Genomic DNA, 26,272 nt, shown 5'->3' with positions numbered 1-26,272 from the left:
CCTGCTTCCTCTTCAGCCATGATTGTAAGTTTCCTCCTCACCACCCATATAGAACTATGAGTCATTTACACCTCTTTTCTTTATAAGTTACCCAGTCTCAGGTAGTATCTTTGTAGCAGTATGAAAATGGACTAAAACAGGTATAGATAAATAGATTATGTTAAGCTACTTCCACAAAATATACAAAGTAAAACGCACCTCATATTTAATAGTGAAACATCACAGGCATTCCAACTAAAGTCAGGAAAAAGGGTAAATATGCCTTTTAACACCATTACCATTTAACACTGTTCTATAGACTCTAGGTAATGCAATAAAACAAGAAAATGAAATAAGAAAAGTAAATAGTATAAAGGATAATATATTATAATATTTATAAATGATATTTTCTCAGTAGAAAGTCTGAGAGATGTTAAGTGGATTCAGCAGAATGGCCAAATTCAAAATCCAGTAGCATTCCTACATGCCAATAGCTTCTAATTAGAAATGTAACTTCTGCTAGGTGTGGTGGCTCACGCCTATAATTGTAGCACTTTGGGAGTCCAAGGCAGGTGGATCACTTGAGGTCAGGAGTTCAAGACCAGCCTGGCCAACATTGTGAAACCCCATATCTACTAAAAGTCCAAAAATTAGCTGGGTGGCTATGGCATGCACCTGTAATCCCAACTACTCAGGAGCCTAAGGCAGGAGAATTGCTTGAGCCTGGGTGGTGGAGGCAGCAGTGAGCTGAGATTGCACCACTGCGCTCCAGTCTGGGAGACAGAGTGAAACCTGGTCTCAAAAAAAAAAAAAAAAGAATATAACTTCAAGAAGACCCTGTTCCACATAGCAACAAAGAAGTAAGCCTTAAGAAATTAGCCTTTAAAAAATGTACAAATCCTAAGTGATGAAAATATAAAATTTTACCGAAGGGTTGGGAGTTGGGGTAGAGACTTGAAAAAGGACTCCATGTTTCTGAATAAAAATGTTTGAATGAGGTCGGGCGTGGTGGCTCACACTTGTAATCCCAGCACTTTGGGAGACTGAGGCGGGTGAATCATGAGGTGAGGAGTTCCAAACCAGCCTGACCAACATGGTAAAACCCCGTCTCTACTAAAAATACAAAAAAAAATTAGCAAGGCACAGGGATGCGCGCCTGTAATCCCAGAGCTACTCAGGAGGCTGAGGCAGGAGAATCCCTTGAATCTGGGAGGTGGAGGTTGCAGTGAGCACCACTGCACTCCAGCCTGGGCAACAGAGCAAGACTCCATTTCAATGAATCTAAATATTTAATGCAGTTTCAATCCAAACCCAAAATATTTTAGTAGGCCAATTCATGCTAAAGCTCATCTAGAAGAATAAATGCAACTAAAAGCAAGGCATTTTTTGGGAAAAAAAAGAATATTGGTGTAATCCCAGCACTTTGGGAGGCCGAGGCAGGTGGATCGCGAGGTCAAGAGATCGAGACCATCCTGGTCAACGCGGTGAAACCCCGTCTCTACTAAAACTACAAAAAATTAGCTGGGCATGGTGGCGCGTGCCTGTAATCCCAGCGACTCAGGAGGCTGAGGCAGGAGAATTGCCTGAACCCAGGAGGTTGAGGTTGCGGTGAGCCGAGATCGCGCCATTGCACTCCAGCCTGGGTAACAAGAGCGAAACTCCAACTCAAAAAAAAAAAAAAAAAAAAAGAATATTGGACACACACTACCACTCATTTAAATATACTATAAAATCGTTGCAATTTTTTTTTCTTTTTTTTTGAGAGACAGGGTTTTACCATGTTGCCCAGGCTGGTCTTTTGTAATTTAGAAGTTTGGTATTGACCCAAGAGTAAATAAATTGATTGGTAGCATAGAATAGAAAGAGACTCAGTAATACGTGGGCATTGACATTATGACAAAGTTAATATTTCAGACCTGTTAGGAAAAAATGTAGTCTACAATAAACAGTACTGGGACAATTAGTTAACTATGTGGCAAAAATTAGATTAGATCTCTGTGTTAATGTCCTGACTGCTGTTACAAATTACCACAAAGTAGGTATTTTGAAACAACATAAGTTTATTCCTGTAGTTCTTGAGTCCAGAGGCTCAAAATCAAGGTACACAGTCTAAGGTATGGGCAGGACCCTCCCTCCAGAAGCTCTAGGGGAAAGCCTTCCTTACTTTTTCTAGTTTTTATAGCTGCAAGACCCCTTCCTCCAGGGCAGCATGACATCTTCAAGTCTCTCTCTGCTTGGTGTTCACATGACCTCTTCATCTTCTTTGTTAAATATTCTGCCTTCCTCTTTTAAGGACACTTGTGATGACATTGAAGGCCCACCCAGTTAATCCAGGATAATCTCCCCATCTCAAAACCCTTAATTATGATTGTAAAGTCGCTTTTGCCATGTAAAGTAACATTCATGTTTTCCAGGGATTCAAATTTAGACACATTTGGGAGCTATTATTCAGCCTACTGTGATCCCTAACTCACACAATGCCAAAAATGAATCTCAGATTGATTAAAGATAAACTACAAGAACTGATTTTTTATTACTTTTAAGTTCGGGGATACAAGTGCAGGTTTGTTACACAGGTAAACTTGTGTCTAGGGAGTTTGTTGTACAGATTATTTCATCACTCAGGTATTAAGCTTAGTAACCATTAGTTATTTAGTTCTTTTTCCTGATCCTCTTCGTCCTCTCACCCTCCATCCTCCAAAAGGTCCCAGTGTGTGTTGTTCGCCTTTATGTGTCCATGCGTTCTCAAAAAACTGATTGAATGTTAGGAAAATATTTTCCTGACTGAGGGGTCTCATGGTTGAGAAATGGAGTGAGAGAGCCTTTCAGCATAAATCTAGGCAAGAAACAATTTTAAGAATTAGTAAAACAGTATTATATAAATACCCAGTTTTACTGCCTCTCAAGATATTCATCTTATGTTTTTATTTATTTTTTATTTTCATTTTTATTTATTTATTCATTTATTTGAGACAGGGTCTCACTCCATCACTCAGGCTGGAGTGCAGTGGCATGGTCACAGCTCACCGAAGCCTCTAACTCCTGGACTCAAGTGATCCTCCCATCTCAGCCCCATGAATAGCTAGGACCACAGGCATACAATGCTATGCCTGGCTATTTTTTTTTTTTTAATTTTTGGTAGAGACAAGGTTTCACTTTGTTGGCGGGGCTGGTCTCAAATTCCCGGGTTCAAGTGAGCCTCCGACGTTAACCTCCCAAAGTACTGGGATTACAGGTGTGAGCCACCACTCCCAGACTTAACAGAATTTAAATTTAACAAGATTAGTGAAGACATGAGGTTCAAATTTCACAGATAATTTCTAGGTGTTCATTTGAATGCCTAATAAGGAATAAAGTTATTTTTAAAAAAAGCATTTAAATTAGAAATATGAAGAAAAGACTAACATGATCTCTAATGAATCCGTTTCCACTTATTGCATTCTTAAAAACATTTTTCAGCTCCAAGTGAGGTAATGTACATGCACTCACCATGGTTTCACTCAATCTGGTCCTTGTTTATACCTCTTAACTTCGTTCTAGAACCACTCTTCCTAGCTTACACACCCCTCATACTCCCGGCAGTCTGGCCTGTCTGTTCTTTGATCCACCAAGCTTGTTCTGACCTCAGAGACCTTACTGGCTGGGCTCTCTGAAGGAGCCAGCCTTTTGACGGCCTATGGGTGGGTCTTCCAAAAGGCTGTCTCCTTCAGCTTTTTTCAGGCTCTATTCTATTCAGGCTTTAGCTCAGATTTCACCTCTTCAGAGAGCTCTTCTCTGACCATCCAGTCTAATGTGGCTCTTCCATCTAGTCCCCAAACCCTGGGTTACATAATTGATTGGGACAGCTGATCTGTTTAGCTAGCCATGTATCATTCTCTGATACATATCACTCTGGAAGGTTTGCATTGCGTTACATAGGACAGTTTTCCCAGGGAGAGTGTGAAGTTTCTCTTGCCAAGTGCACATGAGTTGTGATGCCCTCCTGTTTAGAGAAACTCCTTATTATTTTGGAACATGAACAAATCTTCTCTAATTGAATATATGCAATCTTCCAATTTACTAAGCATTTGGGGATTTTCATACCTAAGGCTTTCCAAAACAGTATTTACCTATAAACTTTTGCCTTGAAAATGTCCCTATTATATTTATTTGCTTCACCATTTTATATAAATTTATATATATTATATGATATATAAATTTATATATGTATATATACTTCACTATTTTATTTATATATATATATATATATTTTTTTTTTTTTTTAGAAAGGCAGACTGCCACATGCAGCGCCTCATTTGGATGTGTCTGGAGTCTTGGAAGCTTGACTACCCTACGTTCTCCTACAAATGGACCTTGAGAGCTTGTTTGGAGGTTCTAGCAGGCGAGCGCAGATACTCATATACCCCTGACCGAAGAACGGTCCTCCTCTATCGGGGATGGTCGTCCTGTTCGACCGAGCGCGCAGCTTCGGGAGGGACGTACATGGAGCGGTGATGGAGGAAGGAGACACCTGCCTAGCCAGCCAGATCAGCCGAATCAACCCTGGCAATCAATGGGGTTGTCGCAGCCAGATCGCCCTCACATCCTTCGCTATTATATTTTATAATAAAATTATTCTGGAAAAAGGTGATGTGATCAGCCCTACATGAGATAATAATCAACATTTATTCAAAATGATTTAGGAATGTGGAGAAACTATATTACTAAATATCACAAAGGAAACATTTTAGGCCATTTATAATACCTTATTTTACTTAAGAATTGTAGGTTACCTTAATCTCAGAGGCAAAGGCTTAAGCTATACAAAATGGCCAGGTACAGTGGCTCACGACTGCAGTCCCAGCACTTTGGGAGACCGAGGTAGGTGGTTTGCTTGAGCCCAGGAGTTCAAGACCAGCTTGAGCTACATGGTGAAACCCCATGTACAATACCCAAACACAAATATTAGCCAGTGTGGTGGTGCATGCTTGCAGTCCCAGCTACCTGGGAGGCTGAGGTGGAAGGATCACCTAAGCCCAGGAGGTCAAAACTACAGAGAGCCAAGATCACACCACTGCACTCCAGCCTGGCTGACGGAGCAAGACTCTGTCTCAAAAAAAAAAAAAAGTTATACAAAATGATCTTGTTATACTTTTCCTCATATTCTTAACACATGGAATATTTTTATTCATTCGTAGGTTTTTTAAAGAAGTTTAAATGTCTAAATAATATACTCAAAGGGAAGTAGAGTTCAACCTCCACATTCAAGTCTTCCACATCCGCAGATTCAACCAAGAGCAGATCAAAAGTATTTGAAAAACATTTAAAAAAAAACAATAAAACATGATATAAATTTAAAAATATAGTAAAACAACCACTTACATAGCATTTACATTATATTAGGTATTATAAGTAATCTAGAGAGATGATATAACAGGAGGGTGTATGTTATATGCAGATATGACACCTTCTTTTTTTTTTTTTTTTTTTGAGACAGAGTTTCTATCACCCAGGCCGGAGTGCCATAGTGCAATCTCGGCTCACTGCAACCTCTGACTCCCAGGTTCAAGCTATTCTCCTGCCTCAGCCTCACAAGTAGCTGGGATTACAGGCACTTGCCACCATGCCTGGCTAATTTGGTATTTTTAGTAGAGACTGAGTTTCACCATATTGGCCGAACATGGGAGGCGGAGGTTGCAGTGAGCTGAGATTGCACCATTGCACTCCAGCCTGGGCAACAGAGCGAGACTCTGTCTCAAAAAAAAAAAAATAGAAGACTATAAAAGAGGAGATATTCCTGGCCATGGAAATGTACAATACTATAACACAAGGCAGAAATGGTGAAAATGTGTCATGGCAATTAATTTTTCAAAGATTCAGTTTTCATTTTTTTGAGTTATATGACATTTCAAAAATCATTCTCTCACATCTCACTGCGGTGGTTCAATTATTTTACTATGTGTGAGGTGCTGTTCTAAGTTTATGTTATGTAGCAACTAATTTGACACTCAAAACAACCCCGTGGGGTAGTTGCCATTGGCATCTCATTTCACAGACGAAAAAACTAAGGAACTGAACTTGAAAAATTTGTCCAAGTTTACACAGCTAAGAATTAGCAGAGGTGGTCTTTGAATCTACAGAGTTAGTCTCCAGGTTCCATACTTTTAAATATTCTGCTGTACCACCTCTTTATATATTTAATGTATCTTGGAAGTTGTACCATATCAACATGTAAAAACTTACTGTTTTTACAGCTGCAAGGTATTCCATTGTATGGCAATATTATAATTCATTAAAATATCTCCCAATGACAAATCTTTTCCTTCTTTCTTTCTTTCTTTCTTTTTTTTTTTTTCATTCTCTTTCTTTCTTTTCTTCTCTTTTTGAGACAGGGTCTTGCTGTGTTGCCCAGCCTGGAGTGCGGCGGCATGATCATGGCTCACTAAAGCCTTGACTTCCCAGGCTTAAGTGATCTTCCCACTTCTGCAACCCCACAGGGACGCTGGGACACTTGCCACTGCATCCAGCTAAGTTTTATATTTTTCATAGAGACAGGGTTTTGCCATGTTGCTCAGGCTGGTCTTGATTCCTGGGTTCAAGAGATCCTCCTACCTCGGCCTCCCAAAGTGCTGGAATTACAGGTGTGAGCCACCTTGCACGCCCCTTTCATTTGTTTCCAACCTTTTGCTATTGCTAATAATTATGCTTCTGTTACAGGAAAGGGGTCCCAATTCAGACTCGGAGAAAGGGTTCTTGGTTCTTGCACAAGAAAGAATTCAGGGTGAGTCCCCAAAGCAAAGTGAAAGCAAGTTTATTAAGAAAGTGAAGGAATAAAAGAATGGCTACTCCACAGACAAGGCAGCCCCAAGGGCTGCTGGTTGCCCATTTTTATGATTATTTCTTGATTATATGCTAAACAAGAGGTGGATTATTTATGCCTCCCCTTTATTAGGCCATATAAGTAACTTCCTGACGTTGCCATGGCATTTGTAAACTGTCATGGCACTGGTGGGAATACAGCTGTGAGGATGACCAGAGGTCAATCTCGTTGCCATTTTGGTTTCTTTTTATTTTTATTTTTTTAGAGAAATTCTCGCTCTTGTCTTCCAGGCTGGAGTGCAGTGGCATGATCTCCGTCTCCCGGTTCAAGCCATTTTCCTGCCTCAGCCTCCTGAGTAGGTGGGATTATTGACACCCACCACCACGCCTGGCTAATTTTTGTATTTTTGGTAGAGATGGGGTTTCACCATGTTGTTCAGGCTGGTCTTGAACTCCTGATCTCGTAATCTGCCTGCCTTGGCCTTCCAAAGTGCTAGGATTACAGGCATGAGCCACCAAGCTGGTCGTGGGTCATATTTCGCTTCTTTACTGCAACCTGTTTTATCTGCAAGTTTTTATGACCTGTGTCTTCTGCTGACCTCTTATCTTAACCTATGACTAAGAATGCCTTAGCCTCCTAAGAATGAAGCCCAGTAGATCTCAGCCTCATTTTACCCAGCCCCTCTTCAAGATGGGAGTTGCTCTGGTTCAAAAGCCTCTGACACTTCCTTAATGACTATGTATTTTGTAGACTATTGCTACCTATGATTCACTGAGAGACAAGTCCATGATCATTGCAGAAGCCTAAATTAGTGGTACCACACCACTTATTTCATTACTTCTTGGATACAATGTAGATTTACTGAGTGCAATGAGAAGGGAGAAAACAAATTGAATAAAGTGATACAAGAAATTGCATATTTGGCTGGGCGTGGTGGTTCACACCGGTAATCCCAGCACTTTGGGAGGTTGAGGCAGGTGGATCACCTGAGGTCAGGAGTTCAAGACCAGCCTGCCTTGATGGAGGCAAAACTCCATCTCTACTAAAAATACAAAAAATTAGCCAGATGTGGTGGCAGGTGCCTGTAATTTCAGTTGCTCGGGAGGCTGAGGCAGGAGAATCACTTGAACCCGGGAGGTGGAGGTTGCAGTGAGCCGATATCACACGACTGCACTCCAGCCTGGGCGACGAGACGGAAATGCCGTCTAAAAAAAAAAAAAAAATTGCATCTTATGGGACAAGATGAAGTTCTTGCAGGTCTTACAGCATGGACCACAACAGGTTATGGCCACAGTAGTCTCTGCAACTCTCCACAGATTTTCTTCAGGGCAAATGTGAAAGTTGGTATGTTATAAGAAAGGAAAAGAAATCTTGGGACCCCAAAATCACTAAGCTATGAGGAAAGTCAAGCTGGGAACTGCTTGGGCAAACCTGCCTCCCATTCTGTTCAAAGTCATCTTTCTGCTCATTGAAATAAATGCACATTTGATTGCCTCCTTTGGAAAGGCTAATCAGAAACTCAGAAGAATGCAATTGTTTGTCCCCTGTCTACCTTGCCACTTCCAGTTGTCCCACCTTTCCAGACTGAACCAATGTTCATCTTACATGTATTGATTGATGGCTCATGTCTCCCTAAAATGTATAAAACCAAGCTGTGCTCGGACCCCCTTGGGCACATGCCATCAGGACCTCCAGAGGTTGTCACGGGTGCACATCCTTAACTTGGCAAGATAAACCTCCTAAACTGACTGAGACCTATCTTAGATTTTGGGGGTTCACAATAGGGAAAGACAAATATGGAAACAAATATTATGAAGGCAACAAGCAGCTTTTTGTATATACTACTGAAATAAGTTGCAAAAATCCACATTATGGGATGTGGATGGAAACATGGAGCCCCTCAAATGCTATCACTGGCTGCATTCACAGATGACCCTCCAGCAGCAGCGCTAACTACTGTTCATAAATTCACTTGGACAAATCATAAATTCAGCGTGAGTGACACTCATGAACAACATGTACCCCATTCCACCACTAAAAGAAGATTCAAAAGTGGGTCCCACCTTCAACAGCATACAAAACAATGAAAAACAGTTTAAATATGCAAAATGTAGAGCTTTTCATGTAATTTCACTTTTTAACATTCGCTTGATTAATATTGTTTAACTAAATTATGTAAAAGGGAGTAACATTTGAGCTAGACCTTAAAATATGGAGAAGTAAATTCAAACAGGTAAATGAGGTAGATAGATTTCATAGTAATAAAACAACCAGAGGCATAGTTCACAGACATTAGGATATTAGAGTGATCCTGTATTTTAAGTGCATGTACAGGTCTAAAGGCTTAACATTGAAGAATATTGTTTTTGAGGTTAATAGTTAAAAGAAATAATAAAGCAGGTCCTACAAGAATTAGAAATAAATCTTCATGGTACCATAAAAAATGTCCTAAACCACTGACGTAGCACACTAATGTATTCAAATGTGCCCATGCAGCTGGAGCAGATGCTGCCACAACAGTTGGTATAATCGCAGATGGAATGATTATAATGGAAGTATAAAAGCAAAAGGGGATAAAGCAAAACTGAATGGCCTTAAATTAGGTGGTAAATCATTCCATTTAAGTCTTGTAGTTCAGAATTCAAACCAAGGGCCCCCGTTTTAGAAAACGGATGGGAAATTTAGTAGAAGTCATTCAGAAGGCACTGAAAAAGAACACTGCTTTTACAATGGAAAAATATGTCAAATCACCTTAAAGTTCAATGGTAGCAGAACACTTAAGGAAATCATAGCACTGCAACTGGAGGAAACCAGTCATTAAATATTGTAAGCAGATGACATGGACATCTGGTATTTTTGTCTGTCTAGCATCCTTTCTTCCCTTTCCAGTGACAGCACCCCTTTGTCTATTGTGGAACTGTGTCTCCTTTACCTTAATCATTTAATTTCTAGGGTACTTTCCTCTGTCAAAGGCGTAGGCAAGTTACCCAGGCCTAACCACTCGTAATAATCTGTCTGCACAGCCACAGTGATTAGGCAAGTGGTAGTCACATGACTCAAGTTGGGCTAATCAGAACATTTTCCTGGGAAGTTGCTAGAAGAAAGCCTCTATTTCATTTGGGTTGGTAAACTGTGGTATTATAAGGCTGAAACTCTGTGCAGCTATATCTCAGCTTGTCTGCAGTTCAAGAAATGAAGCCAACATAGCGGAAAGCAGATCTGAGAGAATGAGAGAAAATTCTGGTGGTATCATCTGACTTCCTAGACCTATTCATCTCAGAGCAGTACACCCTCGACTTTAGAGTTAAGAAGGTCAATACATCCTTTCTCCTACACCCTTTTTTTTTTTTTTTTTTTTGCTAAGTTAGGGTTTGAAGCATTCTTTTTACTTACAGCAAAAAAAAGAACAAAAGGCCTGTAATCTCAGCACTTTGGGAGGCCAAGGTGGGCAGATCAGGAGCTATTGAGGTCAGGAGCTCAAGACCAGCCTGGCCAACATGGTGAAACCCCATCTCCTCTAAAAATACAAAAAGTAGCCAGTTGTGGTGGAGTGGGCCTATAGTCCCAGCTACTCGGGAGGCTGAGGTAGGAGAATCCCTTAAACCCGGGAGGCAGATGTTGCAGTGACCTGAGATCGTGCCACTGCACTCCAGCCTGGGTGACACAATGAGACTCTGTCCCAGGAAGAAAAAAGAAAGAAAGAAAGAAAGAAAGAGAAAGAGAGAGAGAGAGAGAAAGGAAGGAAGGAAGAAAGGAGGGAGGAAGGGAGGGAGGGAGGGAAGGAAAGAGAAAGAAAAGAAATTGTATCTAGGCTGTTACTGCAAGTCCAGTAAAATTTTATTGTTTGTTTGTTTGTTTTCACGGGGGTTTTTTGTCCTTAAATAGCATGGGTTCATGACTCAGGATAACTTTATTTTGGCCCTGGTCAGGTCTCCCAAAGGGTTTCCCAGCAGTCATATCACAGAGTCTCCTGCTGAGTCACCACGAAGCAGACCTCTTCCTTAAGAGGCCTTGCTACTACTTGACTTCTTCTGGTACCACCATCTTCTGTCGTCTGAATGACATAAAATTTGAATTCATATTGACTACTTGCATCTAATGGGTAGGATGCAGTGATGCTGCTAAACACCTTACAATGCACAGGACAGCCCCCAAGAAAAAAGAATTATCTAGCCCAAATGTCAATAATGCCACTATTGACAAACCTTGACAGAAGGGTAATGGGGTGATTTGTTTTCATTAAAAAAGGTCTGCTGTTGACTGGGCATGGTGGTACACGCCTGTAGTCCTACCTGCTCAGGACTAGGCATGAGAATTGTTTGAGCCCAGGAGTTCGAGGCTGTAGTGAGCTGCGGTTGTACCACCGCAATTCAGCCTGGGTGATAGAAAGAGACCGAGACTGTGTCTTAAATAAATAAATACATAAATAAAAGATCTGTAATTTGCTCATTTGCTCATTAGAAGGAAAGAAGGAAAGGAAGTGAAGGAAGAAATGGAAAAGAAAGAAAATAAAGGGAAAGAAGTCTATGGAAGTGAAGATGATGTAAGAATCAGAGACATAAAGATAATTGGAAGTGAAGATACCTTATTTCTAATCCCATCTCTACAACTGACTGCCAGTGTGACCTTGAAAAGCCACAGGATTCTTTGAGAATTGGTTTCCTCACTGGTAATATAGGGAATGTAGTTAGTTAGCCTGCTTCTGAGGTTCCTTCAGTTCAAAAATTCTATGACATTATCTTTTTTTTTTGAGACGGAGTTTCGCTCTGTTACCCAGGCTGGAGTGCAATGGCGCGATCTCGGCTCACCGCAACCTCCGCCTCCTGGGTTCAGGCAATTCTCCTGCCCCAGCCTCCTGAGTCGTTGGGATTACAGGCACGCACCACCATGCCCAGCTAATTTTTTGTAGTTTTAGTAGAGACGGGGTTTCACCATGTTGACCAGGATGGTCTCGATCTCTTGACCTCGTGATCCAACCGCCTCGGCCTCCCAAAGTGCTGGGATTACAGGCTTGAGCCACCGCGCCCGGCCTGACATTATCTTGAATAGTAAAGCAGATTTAGGAAAAAAATGAGTTTTAATGAAGTATGTGCTCTTAGCTATTTTTTAAAGATTATTATTATTATTATTATACTTCAAGTTGTGGGATGCATCTCCAGAAACTGTGCAGGTTTGTTACATAGGAATACACGTGTCATGGTGGTTTGCTGTATTCATCAGCCTGTTATCTACATTAGGTATTTCTCCTAATGCTATTCCTCCCCTAGCTCCCCACACCCTGACAAGCCCCAGTGTGTGATGTTCCCCTCCCTGTGTCCACGTGTTCTCATCGTTCAGCTCCCACTTATGAGTGAGAACATGCAGTGTTTGGTTTTCTGTTCCTGTGTTAGTTTGCTGAGAATGATGGTTTCCAGCTTCATCCATGTCCCTGCAAACGACATGAACTCATCCTTTTTTATGGCTGCATAGTATTCCATGGTGCATATGTGCCACATTTTCTTTATCCAGTCTGTCACTGATGGACATTTCGGTTGGTTTCAAGTCTTTGCTATTGTGAGCAGTGCCTCAATAAACATATGTGTGCATGTGTCTTTATAGTAGAATGATTTATAATACTTTGGGTATATACCCAAATGGGATTGCTGGGTCTCATGATATTTCTGGTTCTAGATCCCTGAGGAATCGCCACACCGCCATCCACAGTGGTTGAACTAATTTACATTCATACCAACAGTGTCAAAGTGTTCCTGTTTCTCTATATCCTCTCCAGTGTCTGTTGTTTCCTGACTTTTTAATGATCGCCGTTCTAACTGGCATGAGATGGTATCTCGTTGTGGTTTTGATTGGCATTTCTCTCTCATGACTAGTGATGATAAGCTTTTTTTCATGTTTTTTGGCCATATAAATGTCTTCTTTTGAGAAATATCTGTTCATATCTTTTGCCCATTTTATGATGTGGTTTTTTTTATTGTAAATTTATTTAAATTCTTTGTAGATTCTGGATATTAGCCCTTTGTCAGATAGATAGATTGGAAACATTTTATTCTATTCTGTAGGTTGCCTTTCACTCTGATGATAGTTTCTTTTGCTCTGCAGAAGCTCTTTGTTTAATTAGATCCCATTTATCTATTTTGGCTTTTGTTGCCATTGCTTTTGGTGCTTTAGTCACAAAGTCTTTGTCCATGCCTGTGTCCTGAATGGTATTGCCTCGGTTTTCTTTTAGAGTTTTTATGGTTTTAGGTCTTACATTTAAGTCTTTAATCCATCTTGAGTAAATTTTTATATAATGTGTAAGGAAATTGTCCAGTTTCAGTTTTCTGCATATGGCTAGCCAGTTTTCCCAACATCATTTATTAAGCAGGAAATCCTTTCCCCATTGCTTGTTTTGGTCAGGTTTGTCAAAGATCAGATGGTTGTTGATGTGTAGTGCTATTTCTGAGGCCTCTGTTCTGTTCTGTCAATCTATATATCTGTTTTGGGATCAGTACCATGCTGTTTTTGTTACTGTAGCCTTGTAGTATATAGTTCGAAGTCAGGTAGCGTGATTCCTCCAGGTTTGTTCTTTTAGCTTAGGATTGTCTTGGCTATAAAAGCTCTTTTTTTTTTTTTTGGTTCCATATGAGATTTAAAGTAGTTTTTTCTAATTCAGTAAGGAAAGTCAATGGTATCTTGATAGCCCTGAATCTATAAATTTCTTTGGGCAGTATGGCCATTTTCACAATATTGATTCTTCCTATCCACGAGCTTAAAATGTTTTTCTATTTGTTTGTGTCCTCTCTTATTTCCTTGAGCAGTTGTTTGTAGTTCTCCTTGAAGGGGTCCTTCACATTTCTTGCAAGTTGTATTCTTAGGTATTTTATTCTCTTTGTAGCAATTGTGAATGGGAGTTCACCATGATTTGGCTCTGTGTCTATTATTAGTGTATAGGAATGCTTGTGATTTTTGCACATTGATTTTGTATCCTGAGACTTTGCTCAACTTGCTTATCAACTTAAGGAGGTTTGGGGCTGAGACATGGGGTTTTCTAAATAGATAATCATGTCATCTGCAAACAGAGACAATTTGACTTCCTCTCTTTCTATTCAAATACCATTTATTTCTTTCTCTTGCCTGATTGCCCTGGCCAGAACTTCCAATACTATGTTGAATAAAAGTGGTGAGAGAGGGCATCCTTGTCCTGTGCCAGTTTTCAAAGGGAATGCTTCCAGCTTTTGCCCATTCAGTATGACATTGGCTGTGGGTTTGTCATAAACAGCTCTCATAATTTTGAGATATGTTCCATCAATGCCTAGTTTATTGAGAGTTTTTAGCATGAGTGGGTGTTAAATTTTATCAAAGGCCTTTTCTGCATTTTTGAGATACTCATGTGGTTCTATTTATGTAATGTCATTGGTTCTGTTTATGTGATGCATTACATTTATTGATTTGCATATGTTGAACCAGCCTTGCAGCCCAGGGATAAAGCCAACTTGATCATGGTGGGTAAGTTTTTTGATGTGCTACTGGATTTGATTTGGCAATATTTACTGAGGATTTTGCATCAATGTTCATCAGGGATATTGGCCTAAAATTTTCTCTGTTTTGTTGTGTCTCTGCCAGGTTTTGGTATCAGGATGATGCTGGCCTCATAAAATGAGTTAGGGAGGAGTCGCTCTTTTTCTATTGTTTAGAATAGTTTCAGAAGGAATGGTACCAGCTTCTCTTTGTACCTATGGTAGAATTCAGCTATGAATCTGTCTGGTACTGGGCTTTTTTTGGTTGGTCAGATATTAAGTACTGCCTCAACTTCAGAACTAGTTATTGTTCTATTCAGGGATTCAACTTCTTGCTGGTTTAGTCTTGGGAGAGGGGATGTGTCTAGGAATTTATCCGTTTCCTCTAGATTTTCTAGTTTATTTGTGTAGAGGTGTTTATAGTATTCTCTGATGGTAGTTTGTATTTCTGTGGGATCAGTGGTGATCTCCCCTTTATCATTTTTTATTGTGTCTGATTCTTCTCTCTTCTCTATTAGTCTGGCTAGCAGTCTATCTATTTTGTTAATCTTTTCAAGAAACCAGCTCCTGGATTCACTGATGTTTTTGAAGGCTTTTTATGTCTCTATCTCCTTCAGTTCTTCTCTGATCTTAGTTATTTTTCTTGTCTTCTGCTAGCTTTTGGATTTGTTTGCTCTTGCTCCTCTAGTTCTTTTAATTGCAATATTAGAGTGTTGATTTTAGATCTTTCCTGCTTTCTCTCATGGGCATTTAGTGCTATAAATTTTATTCTAAACACTGCTTTAGCTGTATTCCAGAGATTCTGGTACATTGTGTCTTTGCTGTCATTGGTTTCAAAGAACTTACTTATTTCTGCCTTAATTTTGTTGTTTACCCAGTAGTCATTCAGGAGCAGGTTGTTCAGTTTTTATGTAGTTGTGTGGGTTTGAGTGAATTTCTTAATCCTGAGTTCTAATTTGATTGCACTATGGTCTGAGAGACTGTTTGTTATGATTTTTGTTCTTTTGCATTTGCTGAGGAGTGTTTTTACTTCCAATTACGTGGTCAGTTTTAGAATAAGTGTGATAAGGTGCTGAGAAGAATATGTGTTCTGTGGATTTGGGGTGAAGAGTTCTGTAGATGACTATTAGGTCCACTTGGTCCAGAGCTGAGTTCAAGTCCTGAATATCCTTGTTAATTTTGTCTCATTGATCTAATATTGACAGTGGGGTGGTAAAGTCTCCTACTATTATTGTGTGGAAGTCTAAGGGTCTTTGTAGGTCTCTAAAAACTTGCTTTATGAATCTGGGTTCTCCGATATTGGGTGCATATATATTTATGATAGTTAGCTCTTCTTGTTGCATTGATCCTTCTATCATTATGTAATGCTCTTCTTTGTCTTTTTTGATCTTTGATGTTTTAAAGTCTGTTTTATCAGAAACTAGGATTGCAACCCCTCCTTTCTTTTTTCTTTATTTTATTTATTTATTTATTTATTTTGCTTTCAATTTGCTTGGTAAATATTCCTCCAACCCTATATTTTGAGCCTACATGTGTCCTTGCAAATGAGATGGGTCTCCTGAGTACAGCACAACAATGGGTCTTGACTCTATCCAATTTGCTGTGTCTTTTAACTTGGGCATTCAGCCCATTTACACTTAAGGTTAATATTGTTATGTGTGAATTTGATCCTGTCATTATGAGGCTAGCTGGTTATTTTGCCTGTTAGTCGATGCAGTTTCTTCCTAGTGTTGATGGTCTTTACAATTTGGTATGTTTTGCAATGGCTAGTACTGGTTTTTCCTTTCCATATTTAGTGCTTCCTTCAGGAGCTCTTGTAAGGCAGGCCTGGTGGTGACAAAATCTCTCAGCATTTCCTTGTCTGTAAAGGATTTTATTTCTCCTTCACTTATGAGGTTTAGTTTGTCTGGATATGAAATTCTGGGTTGAAAATTCTTTTCTTTAAGAATGTTGAATATTGCCCCCCACTCTCTTCTGGCTTGTAGGGTTTCTGCAGAGAGATCTGCTGTTAGTCTAATGGGCTTTTCATTGTGGGTAACCAGATCTTTCTCTCTGTCTCCCCGTAACATTTTTTCCTTCATTTCAACCTTGGTGAATCTGATGATTGTGTGTCTCGGGGTTGCTCTTCTTGAGGAATATCTTGTGGTGTTCTCTATGTTTCCTGAATTTGAATTTTGGCTTGTCTTGCTAGGTTGGGGAAGTTCTCCTGGATAATATCCCAAAGAGTGTTTTCCAACTTGGTTCCATTCTCCCTATCACTTTCAGGTATACCAATCAAACTTAGATTTGGTCTTTTCACATAGTCCCATATTTCTTGGAGGCTTTGTTAGTTCCTTTTCATTCCTTTTTCTCTAATATTTTCTTCATGCTTTATTTCATTAAGTTAATCTTCAATCTTTGATATCCTTTCTTCTGCTTGATCAATTTGGCTATTGATACTTGTGTATGTTTCATGAAGTTCTCATGCTGTGTTTTTCAGCTCCATCAGGTCATTTATGTTCTTCTCTAAACTGGTTATTCTAGTTAGTAACCCCTCTAAACTTTTTCTATGGGTCTTAGCTTCCTTGCATTGGCTCTCTTCAGAGCCAGCAAGCAGGCTACCTACTCAAGCCTCAGTAATGGCACATGCCTCTCCCCCCACCAAGCTCAAGGGTCCCAGGTCAACTTCAGCCTGCTGTGCTGGCAGCAAGGATTTCAGGTCAGTGGATCTTAGCTTGCTAGATCCACTGAGCAAGACCACTCAGCCCTCTGGCTTCAGCCCCCTTTCCAGGGGAGTGGACGGTTCTGTCTTGCTGGCATTCCAGACTGCACTGGAATGGGAAAAAAAAACTGCAGCTAGCTCAGTGTCTGCCCAAATGGCCACACAGTTTTGTGCTTGAAACCCCGTTGGTGTAGGCACCCAAGGGAATTTCCTGGTGTGTGGGTTGCGAAGACCATGAGAACAGTATAGCATCTGGGCCAGAATGCACTGTTCCTCATGGCACAGTCCCTCATAGCTTCCCTTGGCTAGGGGAGAGAGTTTCCTGACCCCCTGTGCTTCCCAGGTGAGGTGACACCCCACCCTGCTTTGGCTCATCCTCCGTGGGCTGCACCCACTGTCTAACTAGTCCCAATGAGATGAGCCAGGTACCTCAGTTGGAAGTGCAGGAATCGCCCACCTTCTGGATTGTCTTGCTGGGAGCTGCAGACCAGAGCTGTTTCTATTCAGCCATCTTCCCAACTACCAGCTATTTTTTTTTGTTTGTTTAACATAGAGACAGGGTCTCACTGTGCTGCTCAAGCTAGTCTTGAACTCCTTGGCTCAAGAAATCCTCCTGTCTTGGTCTCCCAGAGTGCTGGGATTACAGGTGTGAGCCACCACCACCAGCCCTCATGGCTGGTTTTAAGTCCTGGCATGCTTTGCTATCATGGACGTAGTATAGCATTTCTGTTTTTTATCAACATTTTTGGCATAAGTCACAGTGCCAGTTTAAAAAATTCAGGCCCGACTGTTAGACTTTTTCTGAGGTGTTGACAACAGTAAAAAGTAACATTGTCCATTTTTCAGTGCTCTTCTGTCAAAATTTCAATTTTTTTAATTAAGAAAAAATACGTAGATCTGAACTCTCTCAAAAATTATCTGTTGTGGATATAAATGGGCAGGTGAACTGGTCTGGAATAAAGCAAACTGAAGAGATAGTAAAACAAAGCTGACTGTCCAGTCAAGCACATGAGGGGCTTAGAAGTTGTTTCTCTGTCCTAACATGGGAAAGGCTGAACAAACTGAAACAAAAATCAACAATTTTTCTTAGATCTATTACAGAGGTGAAGTCAAAGGGCAAAGTGCTGCCCCCAAAACTGAAGAGACAGACAGGTAAATGCAGAGAATCACAACTTAGCAGAGCAGAAACCACCCCAGGAACTAGTGCTGGGGTAGGAAAACTGGAACCGTAACTCACAAACTGCTGGAAATTAGGTATAGACAAGCATGACTTTAAATCTCCAGGGGGACCGAGTCTTGGCGGTCCCCACACTTTGGGAAGCTTTACTTTCAGGCACCTGGCCGGGTTCTCACAGTGAATCTTAGAGAAAAACCCCTTCGTGCTTCCTGAAACAAACCAGAGCACTCTGTTCTGAACAAGGTCTGCTCTCAGGAGAAACTTTTTCAGAGTCAGCCCAGCTGGGGTTTTATCAAAACCTAAACTACTTGAGGAAAGGAAAATATGCAACTCCACCCTACTGTATATCCATCCTGTCCCACCTAAGAGGGGAAAAAACCTGAAGCAGCACTGGGACAGCTGACAGACCAGAGGTGCGGACTCACCAAAAGACAGAGAACTAATCGTAGGATGATAGACACTTCCCGTCCCCCACATTTTACCACTCCATTACCAAGGCAGTTTCTTGTAACTAGTACGGCATGTCCACCTTTCAACAAAAATATATAAAAAATACTGAAAGGAGAAAAAAAAAAAAACCTCACAATTTGAAAAGACTAAAATAAACAAGCATCAAAACCAGAGTCTGATATGGCAGGGAAGTTGGTTACTAAGTTACTAAGCCAGGAAGTTTTAAGAACTATGATTACTATGTGAAGGACTTTAAAGGGAAAAGTAGAAAACATGCAAGAACAGGTGGATAATGTGAGCCGAATTATGGGAATTCTAAGATACAATCATAGGCAATGCTAGAGATCAAAATACTGTAACAGGAATAATGACTTTGGTGGATTTATTAGCAGACTGGATTTGGCTGAGGGAAGAATCTCTGAGCTTGAGGATATGACAATAGTCTCCTCCCAAACTGAAAAGCAAAGACAGAAAAGACTTGGTGGGTTGCGGGGGAGAATGTCTAAGAGCCATGAGACAGCTATTGTATGTGTAACATACAATAATGGGAATACCAGAAGGAAAAGAGGAGGAAGAGGAGTAATATTTGAAGCAATAATAACTGAGAATTTCCTCCAAATTAATGTCAGACACCAAACAGCAGATCCAGAAAGCTCAGGGAACACCAAACAGAATAAATGCCCAGAAAAGGATATGTAGGCATATCATATCCAAATGAAAGAGAACCAAAGATAAAGGAAAAATCCTGAAGGAAGCCAGAGGAAAACAAAGTTTACCTATAGAGGAGCAAAGATAAGAATTACGTCTGATGAGTCAGAAACTGTGTAAGCAAGAAGATAGAGTAAAATAGTTACAGTGATGAGAGAAAGAAACCACCAGCCTAGAACCCTGCGCCCTGTGAAATTATCTTTCAAAAGTAAGGAAAAATAAAGGCTTTCTCATATGAAAATTGAGCAAATTTTTTGCCAGTAGACCTGCCTTGCAAAAAAAATGTAAAAAGAGGTTGTTTAGAGAGAAGGAAAATAATCTAAGTCAGGGACACGGATCTACATGAAGAAAAAGAAGAGCATGAGAGAAGGAATAAGTAAAGGTAAAATAATTTATTTTTCTCATTTTTAATTGGTCCGACAGTAGACAGTTTGTTCAAAATAGTAATAGCAGCAATGTACTTGATTATATGTGCTTATGTGTAAATGAAATGAATGACAGCAAGGGACGGGAGGAAGAAATTAGACATGCTTTGTAATTATAAAATACTTGCAATACTCACAGAGCAGTAAAGTGTTACAAGGATACCAGGGGGATATTGTGGGCTTGGCTCCAGACCACTGCAATAAAGCAAATATTGCAATAAATTGAGTCATGTGAATTTTTTGTCTCCCAGTGCATATATAAGCTACATTTACCCTATGCTGTAGTCTATTAATGGTGCAAGTTATATTATGCCATAAAAAAAGATGTACTGGCTGGGTGCAGTGGCTCATGCCTGTAATCCCAGCACTTTGGGAGGCCGAGGTGGGTGGATCGCCTGAGATCAGGAGTTCAAGACCAGCCTGGCCAATACGATGAAAACCTGCCTCTACTAAAAATACAAAAATTAGCCAGGCATGGTGGCGGGTGCCTGTAATCCCAGCTACTCAGGAAGCTGAGGCAGGAGAATCACTTGAGTCCAGGAGGTGGAGGTTGTAGTGAGCCGAGATCACACCACTGCACTCCAGCCTGAACAACAATAGCAAAACTCTGTCTCAAAAAAAAAAAAAAAAAAAAGATGTACCTACCTTAATTTTAAAATACTTTAATGCTAATGATCATCAGAGCCTTCAGCAAATTATAATCTTTTTTTCTGGTGGAGGGTCTTGCCTCATTGTTGATGGCTGCTGACTGATCAGGGTACTGATTGCTGAAGGTTGGGGTGGCTGTGGCAATTTCTTAACATAAGACAACAATGAAGTTTGCTGCATCAATGGACTCTTTCATGGAAGATTTATCTGTAGCATGCAATGCTATCTGATAGCATTTGACCTACAGTAGAATTTCTTTCAAAATTGGAGTCAGTCCTCTCAAACCATACTACTGCTTTATTGACTGTTTCTGTAATGCTCTATATCGGTTGCCATTTGAATAATGGTCACAACATCTTCCCTAGGAGAAGATTTCTTACCAAGAAACCACTTTCTTTGTTGATCTTTAAGAAGCAGCTACTCGTCTCTTCAAGTTTGATCGTGAGATTGGCAGCAATTCAGTCCCATCTTCAGGCTCCACTTCTAGTTCTCTTGCTATTTCCATGACATCTGCAGTTACTTCTTCCACAGAACTTTTAAACCCCTTCAAGTCATCTGTGAAAGGGTTAGCACCAACTTTTTTCAAACTCCTGTTAATGTTCATATTTTGACCTCCTCTCATGAATCATGAATGTTCTTAATGGCATCTAGAATAGTGAATCCTTTCCAGAAGATTTCCAATTAACTTTTTCCAGATCCATCAGAGGAATCACTATCCATGGCAGCCATAGCCCTATGGAATGACTCCTTGATCCATGGGTTGCATGCAGAATGGATGTTGTGTTAGCATGCCTGAAAACAATGTTAATCTCCTTGTACATCTCCATTAGTACTCTTGGGTGGCCAGGTGTGTTGTCATTGAGCAGTAATAATTTGAAAGGAAAGGTATCTTTTTTTTTTTTTTTTTTTTTGAGCAGTAGATCTCAAGAGTGGGCTTAAAATATTCAGTATACCATCCTGTAAAAGGATGTGCTGTCATCCAAGCTTTGTAGTTCTATTTCTAGAGCACAGCCAGAGTAGATTTAAAATAATTCTTAAAGGCCCTAGGATTTTTGGAGTGGTACGTGAACATTGTCTTCAACTTAAAATCACCAGCTGCATTAGCCCCTAACAAGAGAATCAACCTGCCCTTTGAATAATTTTTTTAATGGAATGCTTCACTAATTTGCATGTCATCCTTGTGCAGGGACCATGCTAATCTTCTCTGTATCACTTCAGTTTTTATAGTATATGTGCTGCCAAAGCGATTACCCTTTGAAGTTTCAAAGCCAGTCACTGCCTTTTTATCTCAAGTTGTAAAGGTCCTAGATAACATCTTCTTCCAGTATAACATTTTTTTCCCCCACTGAAAATCTGTTATTAGGATAGCCACCTTTCGTCAATTATCTCAGGTAGATCTGGACAGCTTGCTGCAGCTTCTGCATTAGCACTTGCTGCTTCCCCTTACGTTTTTATGTTCTGGAGGTGGCTTTTTTTCTTAAACCTAGCCTCTGCTAGCTTTCAAATTTTCTTCTGTAGCTTTCTTACCTATCTCAGTCTTCATAGGCTTGAACAGTTAGGGTGTTGGCTTGGATAAGGCTTTGGCTTATAGGAATGTTGTGGCTGGTTTGATCCTCTACCCAGACCAGTAAAACTTACTCCATATCAGCAATAAAGTTGTTTTACTTGCTCAGCATTGTGCGTTCACTCAAGTAGCACTTTTAATTTCCTCCAAGAACTCTTCCTTTGCATTCACAACTTGGCCAACTGTTTGGCACAAGACAGCTAGCGTTCATTCTATACAGACTTTCAAAACACCTTCCTCACTAACCATACTCATTTCTGGTATTTGATTTAAAGTGAGAGACTGGGTTCAGTGGTCCACTCCTGTAATCCCAGCACTTTGGGAGGCCGAGGAGAGCAGATCACCTGAAGTCAGGAGTTTGGGATCAGCCTGGCCAAATGGCAAAAACCCATCTCTACTAAAAATACAAAAATTAGGTGGACATAGTTGCACACACCTGTAGTCCCAGCTACTTGGGAGGCTGGGGCAGGAGAATCTCTGGAACCTAAGAGGCAGAGGTTGCAGTGAGCCGAGATTATGCCACTGCACTCCAGCCTGGACAATGGAGCAAGACGCCATCTAAAAATATATATATATGTATATATATATATTTAAAATATTGTGAGAATTACCAAAATGTGACACAGAGACACAAAGTGAGCACATGCTGTTGGGAAAATGGTATCAATAAATTCACCTGATGCAGGGTTGCCACAAACCTTCAATTTGTGAAAAGCACAGTATGTGCAGAGTGCCTGTATTTGAAAGTGGACTTGAATTCGTTGTAAACGTATATTGCCAATTCTAGAGCAACCACTTTAAAGATTTTAAGAAGAGGCATAAATGACCAAGTGCACTGAATCGTGCCTGTAATCCCAACACTTTGGGAAGTGAAAGGAGGAGGACTGCTTGAGCCTGGGAGTTCAAGGCCAGTCTGGGGAATATACTGAGACCCTGTCTCTACAAAAAAATTAAAAACTAGCCAGGCACAGTGACATGCACCTATAGTCCCAGCTGTTCAGGAGGCTGGAGCAGAATTACTAGAGCCGGGGAGTTAGAGGCTGCAGTGAGCCGTGATCACACAACTGCACTCCAGCCTGGGCTACAGAGTGAGACTCCCCCTTAAAAAAAATAAAGCTGCATAATTGATATACTAAGAAAGAAGACCAAATGGTACCATACATTACAACATAATTCCATAATATATCATATATATGTATATATCATTATATAACTATATCATAATAAAATGTTCAATACCTCAAAAGTCAGAAGAAGTATGGAAGACAGAAATAGGAACAAATAGCAAGGGCAATAAATAGAAAATAGTCACAGGTATCACAGATATTAATCCAATTATATTAATAATCACTTTAAATGTCAGCGGTCTAAATATTCCAATTAAAAGACAGATTGCCAGAGTGGATCAAAAAATAAGACCCAGCTATATATTGTCTACAAGAAACTCTTTTAAAACATAGGCACATATAGATTAAAAGTAAAGGGATGGAGAAAGATATACCATGCTAACCCTAATCAAAAGATAATATGGGTTGTTGGAGTGCAGTGCTATTTGCAACAAATGCATCATAACTGGTTACAGATTTCTTTGTTCCCTCTCTCCACTCCCATTGCTTCACTTGACTAGCTTTGAAAAAAGAAAGGAAAAAGGAAGAAAGAAGGAGAGGAAGAAAGAAAAGAAAAGAAAGAAAGAAGGAAGTAAGGAGGAGAAGAGGAGGAGGAGAAGACAAAGATGAAGAAGAAGAGGGAAGGGAGGAAGGAAGGAAGTAGGTATGGCTCTTGGATTGTGACATCAACAAGATGGTGGAATAGGTCTTGCCAGCACTAATATTCTCATAGAAACATCTCTCTGAACAACTCTCCATAAATGAAAATATCATAAGAATGAGAGATTATAGCACCTGTGTGTAGCACAGAACTACAGTAGGACCCACTGAAGAAAGTAGGAAGAACGGTTTCACATTTTCTGCATCACATCACCCCTCCAAGCTAAGCAACACAGCATGGAGCAAGATATCCTCCAAGTCGGGGAAGGAGAGTAAAGTGAGTCCCAGACTTTGCCACAGACCCAGCACCAGCATTGCTCCAGTGAAACTCAGTGCCAGGCTGGCCCACAGAGCCCTAGGCTCCAAGCTGGTACCTGCAGACTAAGCCTCCTGGCCTGCCCCAGTGACAGACTAAGCTCCATAACTCCAGGCTCCAGGCCAGTCCCCACAGATAGAGACTCCAAGCCACCCAGAGCCAGGCCAGTCCCTGCTGCTCCAGGCTCCAGGCTGCCCGCATAACTCCATGCTCCAGCAAACCCAGGATACAAGCCAACGCTAGGAGACTCCAGTCCCTCATACCCCAGACACGAGGGGTGAGCACCCTAACGTATACTATGGACCTTAGGTGGTAATGGTGTGTCTATGTGGATTCACCAGTTATAACAAATGCACCACTCTGGTGCAGGATGTCCCTTGTAGGGGAGGTTGTGCATCTGTGGGGATTGACTTTCTATACTTTCCACTCAATTTTGCTATGAACATAAAACTGCTCTAAAAATAAAGTTTGTTAAATTAAGAAAACATCAGTGAGTAGGACTTATATGTGCTTGTATGAAAATAGGATATTTTTATGTGTTTATATGAAAATATCTTCTATTATATAATGTTTCCATCTATCTAAAAATATGTAGTATATATTTGTAGAAAATTTCTGAAACCATACCTATGAAATGATTCACAGTATTTGCACTATGAGGTGAGGGATAGAATATAGTCTAAGCTCCATGAAATCTCCTTTTAAACTTTTTACATTTCTAACATGCACACATATTAATTTCTAATAAGAAAATGTTTTTAAAAAGCGAGAAAAGAAGTAACTTGTGACAATTAGGGAAATGTGAATATAGACTGTATGTTAGATGATATTGAATTAAAAGTCTCCTTAAAAACATGTGTATCCACCATGGAATACTATGCAGCCAAAAAAAGGAATTATGTCATTTCTCTTGTGGAAACATGGATGGAGCTAGCGGCCCTTATCCTTAGCAAACTAATGCAGTAACAGAAAACCAAATACCATATGTTCTCACTTAGAAGTGGAAGCTAAATGAGGAGAACTTATGAATACAAAGAAGAGAACACCAGACAGTGGGGCCTCCTTGAGAGTGGAGGGTGGGAGGAGGAAGAAGAGTAGAAAAAAATAACTAATGGGTACGAGGCTTAATACCTGGGTAATGAAATAATCCGTACAACAAACCACCATGACACAAGTTTATCTCTATAACAAACCTGCACATGTACCTCCAAACCTAAAATAAAAGTTAAAATAGATAAATAAATAATAAATGAAAAAATTAAAATACAAAAAACTTTATCAGGTAGAGACAAAAAGTGATGCAAAATATAAATATTTAGTGAATCTAGGTGAAGAGTATACATGTATTCATTGTTTTCTTCTTTCAAATTTTCTATGGGCTTGAAATTTTATTTTCAAAACAAACCAAAAAGAAATCATACCTGCAATCTCAAGATTGTAAAATATCTTGAAGTTCTTTTTTTTTTTTTTTTTTTTTTGAGATGGAGTTTTGCTCTTGTTGCCCAAACTGGAGTGCAATAGTGCCATCTTGGTTCACTGCAACCTCCGCTTCAAGTGATTCTCCTGCCTCAGCTTCCCAAGTAGCTGAGATTATAGGCATGCACCATCATGCCTGGATAATTTTTTGTATTTTTAGTAGAAACAGGGTTTCACCATGTTAGCCAGGCTGGTCTCGAACTCCTGACCTGAGGTGATCCACCCACCTGGGCCGTCCAAAGTGCTGGGATTACAGGCATGAGCCACCACACCCAGCCCAGTCTCTTGAAGTACTAAGCAACTTCTTCAATTTTTTTGATGAAGAATAGGCTGCAGTATAAATGTGGAAAGCTTCAAATGACCTCATTCACCCACATAAACTGATCTGTGCAACTGCTGCACATTATTTTGTAAAAATGAAACATTCATTGACAAAGGAAATAGATTATTAACTTTCAATTAAATGTGATAATAAAGGGAATTTGGTAATCTTGTGAGGCCTGATTATCAAGCAAACAAAATAAACCAGAAAGATACAGGATATTTTCAGGAAATGCACTTACCCAATTATCTCCATGACTTATTTTCATATTTCCAGTTTCAAGAGAAAAAATTATCTCCCCTAACTTCTCTCAAATTCAAGCACTGAAAATCACTGTAAAAGATGTCATGATATTTTCTTTATACTAATTTGTGATGAGCATTACTGTATCGTGTGTGAGAAAACCTTTTTGTACAAGATTTCTACATCATGGAAAAGTTAAATAAGT

General features: G+C 40.0%; 2 long non-coding RNA genes and 1 other non-coding gene across 3 annotated transcripts; 1 reads left to right on the top strand and 2 right to left on the bottom strand.

Annotated features, from left to right (window-relative positions):
• The first annotated feature begins 4,264 nt into the window (after positions 1-4,264).
• LOC116562540 lies at positions 4,265-25,073 on the top strand. Its single transcript, XR_004274027.1, has 3 exons — positions 4,265-4,398; positions 7,194-7,198; positions 25,063-25,073. It is a non-coding gene; the product is annotated as an uncharacterized LOC116562540 (long non-coding RNA).
• On the bottom strand, positions 4,274-5,046 carry LOC116562495. The gene is made up of 2 exons (XR_004273988.1): positions 5,013-5,046; positions 4,274-4,384 (listed from the first exon to the last, which is right to left on the bottom strand). It is a non-coding gene; the product is annotated as an uncharacterized LOC116562495 (long non-coding RNA).
• On the bottom strand, positions 21,522-21,631 carry LOC116554267. The gene has a single exon (XR_004270144.1). It is a non-coding gene; the product is annotated as a U6 spliceosomal RNA (small nuclear RNA).
• Positions 25,074-26,272: the final 1,199 nt, after the last annotated feature.

The sequence above is a fragment of the Sapajus apella genome, unplaced genomic scaffold (assembly GCF_009761245.1).
Source record: "Sapajus apella isolate SASKATOON/1434 unplaced genomic scaffold, GSC_monkey_1.0 scaffold1, whole genome shotgun sequence".
Lineage (NCBI taxonomy): Eukaryota > Metazoa > Chordata > Mammalia > Primates > Cebidae > Sapajus > Sapajus apella.
This window is presented reverse-complemented; position numbering and strand designations above follow the sequence as displayed.